Source organism: Schistocerca americana, chromosome 5, assembly GCF_021461395.2.
Source record: "Schistocerca americana isolate TAMUIC-IGC-003095 chromosome 5, iqSchAmer2.1, whole genome shotgun sequence".
Taxonomy (NCBI): Eukaryota; Metazoa; Arthropoda; class Insecta; order Orthoptera; family Acrididae; genus Schistocerca; species Schistocerca americana.
Genome location: NC_060123.1, coordinates 230,284,645 through 230,294,650, shown reverse-complemented (window position 1 = coordinate 230,294,650; position 10,006 = coordinate 230,284,645).

The following is a 10,006-nucleotide window of genomic DNA, read 5'->3' as shown; positions in this document are numbered from 1 at the left end:
TGTGGTGATGAAGTTTTAAAAGGCGACTTTCTGAATGTAAAGAATATTGAAAATTTTCTCGAGGTTGCCTTCTGTGTTACTTTTCTCAAGCCCAGCCGGTGCGCGTGACAATGTGTCCGCAATAATGTTCTCCTTGCCGGGAATGTAGACTATTGTGAAGTGGAATTCTTACAGAAACAATGCCCAACGTTTTAACCTGTCATGATTTAATTTTGAAGACATAAGAAATTGTAATGCACGATGATCACTGTATACTTTTACGTGCTTACCGAGAAAGAGAGAAACTGAATTTGTTAAATGCCCAAACGATAGCTAAAGCTTCTAATTCAGTAACGGAATAATTTTTTTCAGATTTTGTTAGCACTCGGCTACCAAAAGCAATGGTTTTCTGAACAGTAGTGTCATTTTCTTTGGCTTCTTAAAATAAATGGGCACCAAGACCGACTTTAGAAGAATCCGTGCTAAGGCAGAAATCTTGTGACAGATCTGGATGAGCTAGTATTGGCGCGTTAAGTAGCGATTCATTCAAAGAATTGAATTCCAACTGTGCTTGTTCGTCCCAGTTCCAAACAGTATTTTTTCCAGTGAGAGAACAAAGTTTTGGTGTAACTAGAATTTGCATATTCAGAAAATGACGGTAAAAATTTACGAGACCTAGAAAATTGCGGACTTGTTTTTTTGTGGAAGGAACTGGAATGGCTCTGATTGCTTCTAACTTTTCAGGATTCGGCTGAATGCCTTCAGAAGAAATAATATGTCCCAAAAACCTCACCTTTGACCTACCGAATTCAGACTTTTCCAAGTTAACTGTAATTCCAGATTCTGTAAAAATACGTAACACGCTGTTGAGGATGCGATTGTGTTGTTCCCATGAAGCTTCTGCTATCAGAATATTGTCCACATATAAGGTGATGTGACGTTTTAAGAGCTCAGGTAATATGGAATTTAGCCCGCGAATGAATGCTACCGAAGAAATGTTCAAACCAAAAGGAAGTTTCCGAAACTGATAACAAACGCCGAAACAAAGGAAAGCTGTGTGTTTTCTACATTCTGGATGAAGTTCGATCTGATAAAAGCTGGATCTGAGATCAATGGAAGACAACACTTTTACACCATTAAAATTTTGAAGAAGTTCTTCCATCGTTTGCAGCCTGTCTGTTTCAGGAATGATGATAGTATTGATTTGTCTCGAATCTAAGACAAGTCTGATCGATCCATTTTTCTTCTCAACAACATGTAATGGATTGTTGTATGAGCTTACTGCAGGCTCAATAATGCCCTCGTCAAGCATAGATTGTATTTCTGTTCTAACACGGTCCCTATAATGTGCTGGAATTACGTATGGTCTAATGCAAAATTTAGTATGCTCACGAACACGATATTGGTATTGAAATCCCTTGATTGTTCCAGTTTTGTGAGTAAAAACTGTGGAATGTGCTTGTAAAATCTCAAAAAGGTCCTGCCTATCAGTGTCATTACAATTCTCAATTGTTTGAATTTTATTCTGAATTAACTCATTAGTATCAAATACGCCGTCGATATCATCCCTGTCAGTACTTGCAGAGTGATTGTTAGTGTCAAGTTTCGTCGAAAATTCCGAACTGTTGTCTAACAGGAGGTAAAGCCGATTAATTTCCTCGTCATGGTTTGAGAGCCAATCTTCAAATTTCAAAGCTATTGACTTACCCTCTTTCTCTAAACTTATTTCAGCACCGTGAAAGTTTAAGATTGCTTTGTATTCATTCAAACAGTCTACTCCCAATATAATTTCCGTCGACAGTAATGGAACAATAAGAAACTTCATAGAGAAGCTGCGCCTTTGACAAAAGAATTCTAAGTTGGTTTGTTAGCGTAGATCTACACTTTTTCCAAAAATTGCACCTTGTAATTTAATCTTACGTAACGGAAGTGTGGGGCAATCGTTCGATTTGTTGCATTTGCTAAAGGCTGTTTCACTAATTACTGAAATGGGACTGCCAGAGTCAAGTACCGCCGTAGATTTTACGTCATTTACTGTAATGTGGATTACAGGATATGCAATGTTGTTATGTTTTACGTCGTGTTCCTGGAGTAAGATGCCCCTAATGTCTTCCATTTTTACGTAATTACTAGCCACGGCAGCTATGTCGTCAGCTTCATAAGTACGTTTTGTGGCTGCCAGCGGTGTGAGTCATTGCCTATTGTCTCTTTGTTGGCGCGCATCGTTATTGGAATTTGGAGATCTAACTTCTACAAATTCACGTCGTGGAGAGGGTCCTGCCCTGTTTGAATCCCACCAGTTCTGATGCAATTCAGGTCTGTCGTTACGACCATATCGTCTGTCGTCATGTCGGTAGATTCCATAGTTCCTTTCTTGTCGGTCACTTGGTGGAGAATTTCTCCATGAATCGTAACTGTGCGCTGGACCATTGCGCCTAAAGTTATTCTGTCTCCCTTGAAAATTTTTATTTTGGTTCCCACATTGTCTGTTTCTCTGATTGTCTCTGTGATAGTCACTACTGCGGAGTGGCGATCTTTCCCTGTAATTATTACTACTCTGCCAACGGTTGTCATACTGGTGGTGTCTGTTATGGTCACGATTTACGTTGTAAGAATAGCCTTGTCGTGTATTATTTCTATCATCGCGGAATTGTGACAGATGTGACCTGTAATTGTTGTGTTCCTGTTTTCGCGTTCCGCGATTGTCAGTGTCAAGTTCTAATTCTTGTAAGAGTCCCTGAAAAGCTTTAATGTCGTCTTTGCAACGTCCTGCCAAAATAATATGTCGTAAATGTTCAGGTAATTTGAGTAAGCAAATGGGGATGAGTTCTGAGGGGCTGTATGGGTTTGAAAGATACTGATTCTTATGTAACATGTCTTCGAAATATTTGACAAGACTAGAAAATTCCGATTGTTCGAAATGTTTCATCATTGTGATGCTATGTTTTACTCGGTCTTGTGTAGCTTGAGACCAATATGCTGAGAGAAAGGCATGATAAAATTCTTCTGCACTGTGACAATCGTGAATGACCGATCGCATTCTTACAGCTGGTTCATTCTCTAAGTAGCCATACATAAATTCTAACCTGTGCTCCAATGACCAGTTGGGAGGAAAACAATGAGAGAACTGATGAAGCCATGCTTGTGGATGAATCTCGTTGCCAGAATTCTTAAATGTTTTGAATTTACGTCCAGTAATGAACAACTTATAGTTAAAATCATCATGTCGGCGAGTCGTATATCGGTCATTGTTACTCCGTTTCTGCGGTTCAATCTCAAAATTCAGTGCGCCTTGCCAACTTCTTTCATAATTTTCGAAATGCCCTGTCTTATTATTTTGTGACTTTTCCGTATTTCTAAGTCCCTCTTCCCATGTTGAAGCGCGAGTCTCCTCTGAAATACGTAATTCTTGTATTACCTGTGTCAGCATCCTTGTACTTCACGGATTTCTCTTTTGTACTGTGTATTGATTTGATTCTGATTTTGTTTGAATTTTCTAATTTGTTCATACTCTTCTGTGCTAGTGAAGGCTATGGGTCTTGTGTCATTCATATCATCATCTACCTTTGTGGATAAGTTGGTGAACTGATCAGAAAGTTCGGCTACTTTCTCCAATAGTGAACTGATTTCCTCAGTGTGTTTTTCTGAACCAAGTTTCAGAGTGTCCATTTGTGTTGAAATCGTATCTACTGCGTCCTTTAAGTTTTCCTGAGTTTTTGCAAGTTGCGTAACCGAATCGGTAGATGCACTGAGTCAATTTTAGCTTGCAAGGTGTCGTGATTTTCATGAACGATAGTTTGCAGTTCATTTATGGCTGCTTCGTGATTCTGTAATGCATTTTCATGACGCGAAAAAATAGGTTGGAAATGCTCAAAAATTTGTGTTTTTACGTCATTACAGACTTTTTGACATTTAGATTCGATGTTATGTAACTCAGCAGTTAAACCTTCACGTGTTTGTTCAACCGTGGTGTCTAACTTTTGAAGCTGTTGCTGTGTTTGTCTCTGATTTTGTTTCATTTGTTGCATTAATTGCAATAATAATGTATTAGTGTCTGGAATCTGTTCCTCTATGCTTTTCGGCAGTGCATTTGCACCAGCAACATTCACATTTTGACGAGCAGAAAATGTGTGTTGAGTTATTTGAGAAAAAGGTGAGGACGCAAAACCTGAATCTATACTATTTGCAAGATTGTGTCCTGTCATTTCGGATTCCTCAGGCGAACTGTTGCCGACCGATCGATCGATAATGCTTCCCTGTTCACTAATTGTTTCACTGTCTACACCATTATTTGCCGCCCGCTCCATTTCCCTATGCACAATTACCAAATTACTACTTTGAACATTAGTTAATTCATTACTCGCTGGCGCTAACACACTGCTTTCGTCTTCACTGTAATTTCTCAGTTTACTTTGGAGCCTAGTATTTCGTTTTTCACACGCCATAACTGACACAATGTTTCACACGATAACACAGAAAAGCACAATTGGAAGAGGAAAATAAGAAAACACATTAACATAGCACTGAAAATAATATCTAGTTAATTGCAAGCGCAGCTGCAAAATACTAGGTGCAAATCTACATACATGTCACAACTGTTTTACTGTACAACAATGAGAAATTACAACTACAAAGGAAATTCTCTCTATAATTTGGCGCTAGCAATAAACAATAGCTACACTAATTACACAAACCACAAGAAAAAATCAGAAGATTCCAGTGAGGTATCCTCGGCTAAGGGTCGACATATGAAACGTCCCCTTAGAAAAATTAATGAATTACTGTGCTGATAAACGTCTTACATTATTTGCTTTTCAAACAGCTGAGCAAAACTGAACGTACTCAGACATTACTCTCTTTACTTATTCTGATCAACACTAAACTGACACACAATATTTTTAGCGCAACGCAATCTGACTTTTAATAATCCCTGCAAAAGAATGGCCCCGACTAACAATAACCTATACCTTTCATGAATCACTTACCTCACAAAAATCTTCGTTACTCGAACTACTGCAATACAGCGAGCGCCGCTACTGCCAGCTAAATAAAAGATTCAAACTACTGAAGGCACTAACTACTGATAGGCATAATTAGCAAAAGAAAGATTTTGATAAAGAACAAACAATGTATTTACCTTAATAGTCTTCAAAAGTCATTATATATATATATATATATATATATATATATATATATATATATATATATATATATATATATAAGTTCATGACATCCAGTCTTACAAATTTACTGTCTCTGTCCAGATCATCCGCTCTCAAAACTCCGCCATCTCACTCCCCACATCCACCACTGCCGGCGGCTCACCTCCAACTGCGCAACGCTACGCGCTGTTCACATCCAGCTGCCCAACACTACAATGGCAGACAACAATGCAAACTAGCCACAGACTGCACACAGCACAGCTAGTGATTTTCATACAGAGCGCCACGTGGCGTTACCAATAAGAAAACCTAAACAGCCTACTTACAACGTGTGTATTAAAAACATTTCACATGTGAAATAACATTACTGATTGCAGCCTTTCACGCCATTTGCTTACAAGTCGGGGAAAAACAATCATTTTACGTTCGACAACGATATGGTATAATTCGAGAGGACGCTGTTGGCTCACAAATTATGAAAGGTCCTGTTTTACCAATGCGGTGCTATATCGCACTGGCGTTTGTGTAACAAAGCGTGAGAACATGTCTTGCAATACAACCTCGTAATGTCACCTGGTAGAGAAAACTATAAGACTCCTCCAATACATCGAAAACAAATACCATATGCATGATGACATCTGACATTTTATTGCTCCATAAGTCGCCTCTAGCAACATGTATGTAAAGTTTCTGTTATCCAGCAGCAACAGCAACAGATTCTTCCTTTCTACTGTCATAAGCAATTTTATCGTCACAGAACAGCATGTTTCATTAAATCTACTCAAATGTCGGGAAAAACACTACACATTTCTAGGAGCTGTAATTCAAGTGTTGTGTAATTTATAATTAGAGGTTATGAAGTAAGAAATAACACACGACTTGCGGTAACTCCTATTTTTAAACATGCAGTTGTGGCGATAATGATAAAAACAATCATGATTCCATGAGAATACATACAGGCGATCTCTATTAGTTAGGGTTTGTTCTTATTACTGGAAAATCTTGATAATATTGTTACGAATTATCGGTAATGTAACTTGCATCGAAGATGTTATGCTCTTTAGTAGGATGAATTTAAATGAGCATACATTTCCCATAGAATAGTTTTGCGAAGAGTTTTCGCTCTGCAGGGCTGTAGCGCTGTCGAAAATAACATAAAAGTGGTTCAAATCGAGGCTTCACGATTGTTAATGCGCATGCATAGTCTCTCCATGTGTGTATGTAGACCTGTCAGTGGTGGGTGACGGTGGTTCGAATGCATAACTTACTAACTGCTCAACTATGAATTACGCTGCCGGGGTTGTGTTCTCTGTAGGTATGGAGAATGGAAACTCTCATGTTCCAGGACATTAAGTGCAGCTGACACACTGTCAACTAATGAATAATTTATTACTAGGATAAAAAATACTTGAAATCTATAGTTCGTAGATGTCTTGACAGGTTTGTGGGAACATATAAGCATTGGAAAGTGTAAACAAAAGTAGAGAAGCCCATCTGGTAAGCAATATTCTTATGGGAAAAACACCAGAGCAGCAGCTGAAATCAACTCTGTACACATGTCAACTCCCTGTTGCAGATCCCTACACGGTAGACTGGAAGTCAAATGATCATGTAGAACTGTGCCAGACTCTGAGTTTCCATTAAGTGCATCGCTACACGCGTCTGCAGACAAGCTCTCTGATGTGTGGCAGCAGTACACGCATTTGTTTCCTGACTTCGAGCTTCCAACCTGCACTACTCGTTGAGCCTCATCTAGGTACAAGGCGAGTGTTGCTATACTTTTCTTGATTTCCTATCCAAAATGCATGCCTGTAGAGCATTGGGAAGAAAGAAATTCTTAGGTTTTTTTAGTAGGCTGGTGTATAGGACACTCAAATATACTCGTATAAAATCAAACAACGCATGGGTACGCCAACAATATGACCATACACATACAGAAAACTATCGAAAAATATGAAATAATGACACAAAATCGTTAGAAGTAGAGGAAATACGCAAAATTGAGGGAAATCGACGAAATATGTAAAATGGCGAAAAACATGCGAGATTACGTAAATTGACTGAGAGTACATAAGATTAGAGGAAAATTACCATGAAATGGGGGAAATAAGGTGGGCTGAGGGTAGCTAGACACTCAAGACCGAGAAAAGCTTAAAAATTATGTTTCATCTGCATTCAGTTTTTTCACTCCCCCTCCTCCTGTAAAATATGTGCTTTTGCGTAACACATACTTCAACAAAGGCGATATAAGTACGAGCATTGCCCAGAAAGTAATGCACCGATTTTTTTTCTCAGTCAGAAACAATTCTATGTAAACAAAACTTCACGTACGTATTATTTGAAGTCTCCTGAGCGAACGTGCCAAGTTTCCATCATTTCTGATGGATAGTATAGCTGCACAAGAGTTTCAAATTGGCGTCTGTAGGTGATGTACGTTACAAGCAATGTGCCATCGTTGAATTTCTCACTGCAGGAAAGAAACTGTGGGCAACATTCACAAACGCTTTTGAAAAGTCTATGGAGCATCTGCTGCCGACAGCAGTACAGTTAGTCACTGGCCGCAGAGGGTATGGTCATCAGAAGGCGGTTTGGCGGAGCTCCACGATTTACAGCGGTCGGGGAGACCGTCCACGGATGTCACACCTGACAGCCCTGACCTAGCCCCCTCAGACTTCCACATGTTTGGGCCATTAGATGATGCCATTCGTAGAAGGCGTTGTGCGGACGATGAGGAGATGATTCACACAGAGAAGCACTGGCTCCAACACCAGGCGAAGGATTGGTATTGACAGGGCATACACGCCCTTGGTTTGTACTGAAAGAAGGCCGTGGAGTGGGATGGAGATTGTGTTGAAAAATAGGGTGTGTAGATAAAACCGCAGTCTTTCGTGTGTCTAATTCTCATTATATTCAATAAAGAATTGTTGAAGAAAAAAAAAGGCGGTGCGTTACTCTCTGGCCAACCCTTCTATTATACTGAGTCGCTATATTAAAGCAGGTGAAACATATGTAACCCAATCCAGAACTGTGTTATCGCACATGCAGTCGAATATAGATATTATCGAATTATGGTTGGTTCTCAGAAACAATGTTATTCTTTGGATACTTAGGAGAAGAATCAATGCATTTATCAGACTTATGCCCTTCCCTAGAGTGTTCTGTATGAACACATATATCAGCTTTAATCATTTGAAGAAGATGTACTTTGGAGATGTGGTGTTAGGACAAAACTGCTACATTATCCTACACACGAGCAGAAACTACCTAACATCAGACCAGGATTTCTGGGTGCAAGAGGAATGCTACCTGAACAGTGGTGATGCTACTGTAAACAGCAATAAGACTATTGCATCTCCTTTGGTGCTTAATCCCTGATAAGAAGCTGATGCTTCTTCATGCACATTTTAGTGCAGCAGGGCATGGGTGATAACTTAGTGAATCAGCTATCGTAAATATTCATGCAGTTTTTTTCTTCCTCCCTCTATTATTTAGTGAGGCCCAGCTGCAAACATCAAAACCACTACTACTAATAATAAGCACCACTGATGTGGGAAGTGTGATTGAGGGTACTACAATTTAGACTTAAAATGTTGTATAAAATCCATTAATTTCCTAAGAGACAGAACAGCAGTCTCCTGACTTCATTCCAGTTGGTTTACAAGCATGTAGAGTGGCAGACATACACCAATGGAGCCTTCCTAGGATACCATAATAGTGTAGAAGGAAGTAGTTTTTGATCGTTTTAATGTTTGTCACTGTAGTGACTGAAGCAGGAAACTTGCAGAGTGGTTGTATGTCTGATGTTGGACAAATATATTCCGCATTAGAGTATGAAGAGCGTTGCATTCTGCAGGACTAACACTTTGGAAACCATATGGCTTTAACAATATAACATTTTCAGGTGAAGAACTGTGTAGCCATAGGAGTGTGTGTTTATGCTCTACGATTATATCTCTCATGCCAGTATCTTCCTGGTACTGACTCCAGACAGTGGAATAATGCTTCAGAATTGATAGCACGGTTGATTTACATGAAATGTTTCAAACTCCATCCATCTGTAATTCCATCACGTGTAAACCACACATTTCTTCTTAAGCACCTGTTATATATTACCGCAACGCTCTCATGTGTACAATACATTAATATGGGGTGTTGTCCTCATCGACATGTATGCATCTGTGGAGATCTTGTGCACTTGACTGAGTGCCGTGGGTGAGATTGGTGCAGAACTGTCTTCACTGAATAGCAGTTAAGGGCACAGCTCACTCTGTTTCTTCATGAGATGTGGAATGTAGTGGGTATAGGACCCTCATACTTCTGGCCAGTTGCAGATTAAACTGGTGACCATGTTGCAGGGGGGATTGGTCAAGCACAATGTGTGGGGATCTATCAATCTCTGACTTTATGCTATAAATGCGAGAATTCTCTGTGATGTCAATCCACCCAGGCAAAGGTTGCCAGTCGTAATCGCAAATTCTGCACTATGATCGATGTGCTGGAAATATGTAGATAACCTAACTGCACCAGTATAGGACGCTGGCTGGGATACTTTGATGTATATGACCGAATGAACATACTGCACAGTCATCTATCTTCATTCATAATCAAGTATAGCATACTTGCAAAGCAGGGTAGGGGTGGTTTTGGGGATGATAGAGAAATTAGGAAGGATTCTGCTGTATCATTGGCTGGCATTGAAATTACGGAGCAATTGGTAAAATTGCTAAAATTGATTGTGTCTTTCCCATTCCATCCATCTGCTGGTATGGTGTTGATCACCACATAATGATTGACTGACACCACTTGGCTGAGATGGAGAGAGCCTTTGCGGGACAGTGGATATCAGCTATTTGTTACTGTGGAGC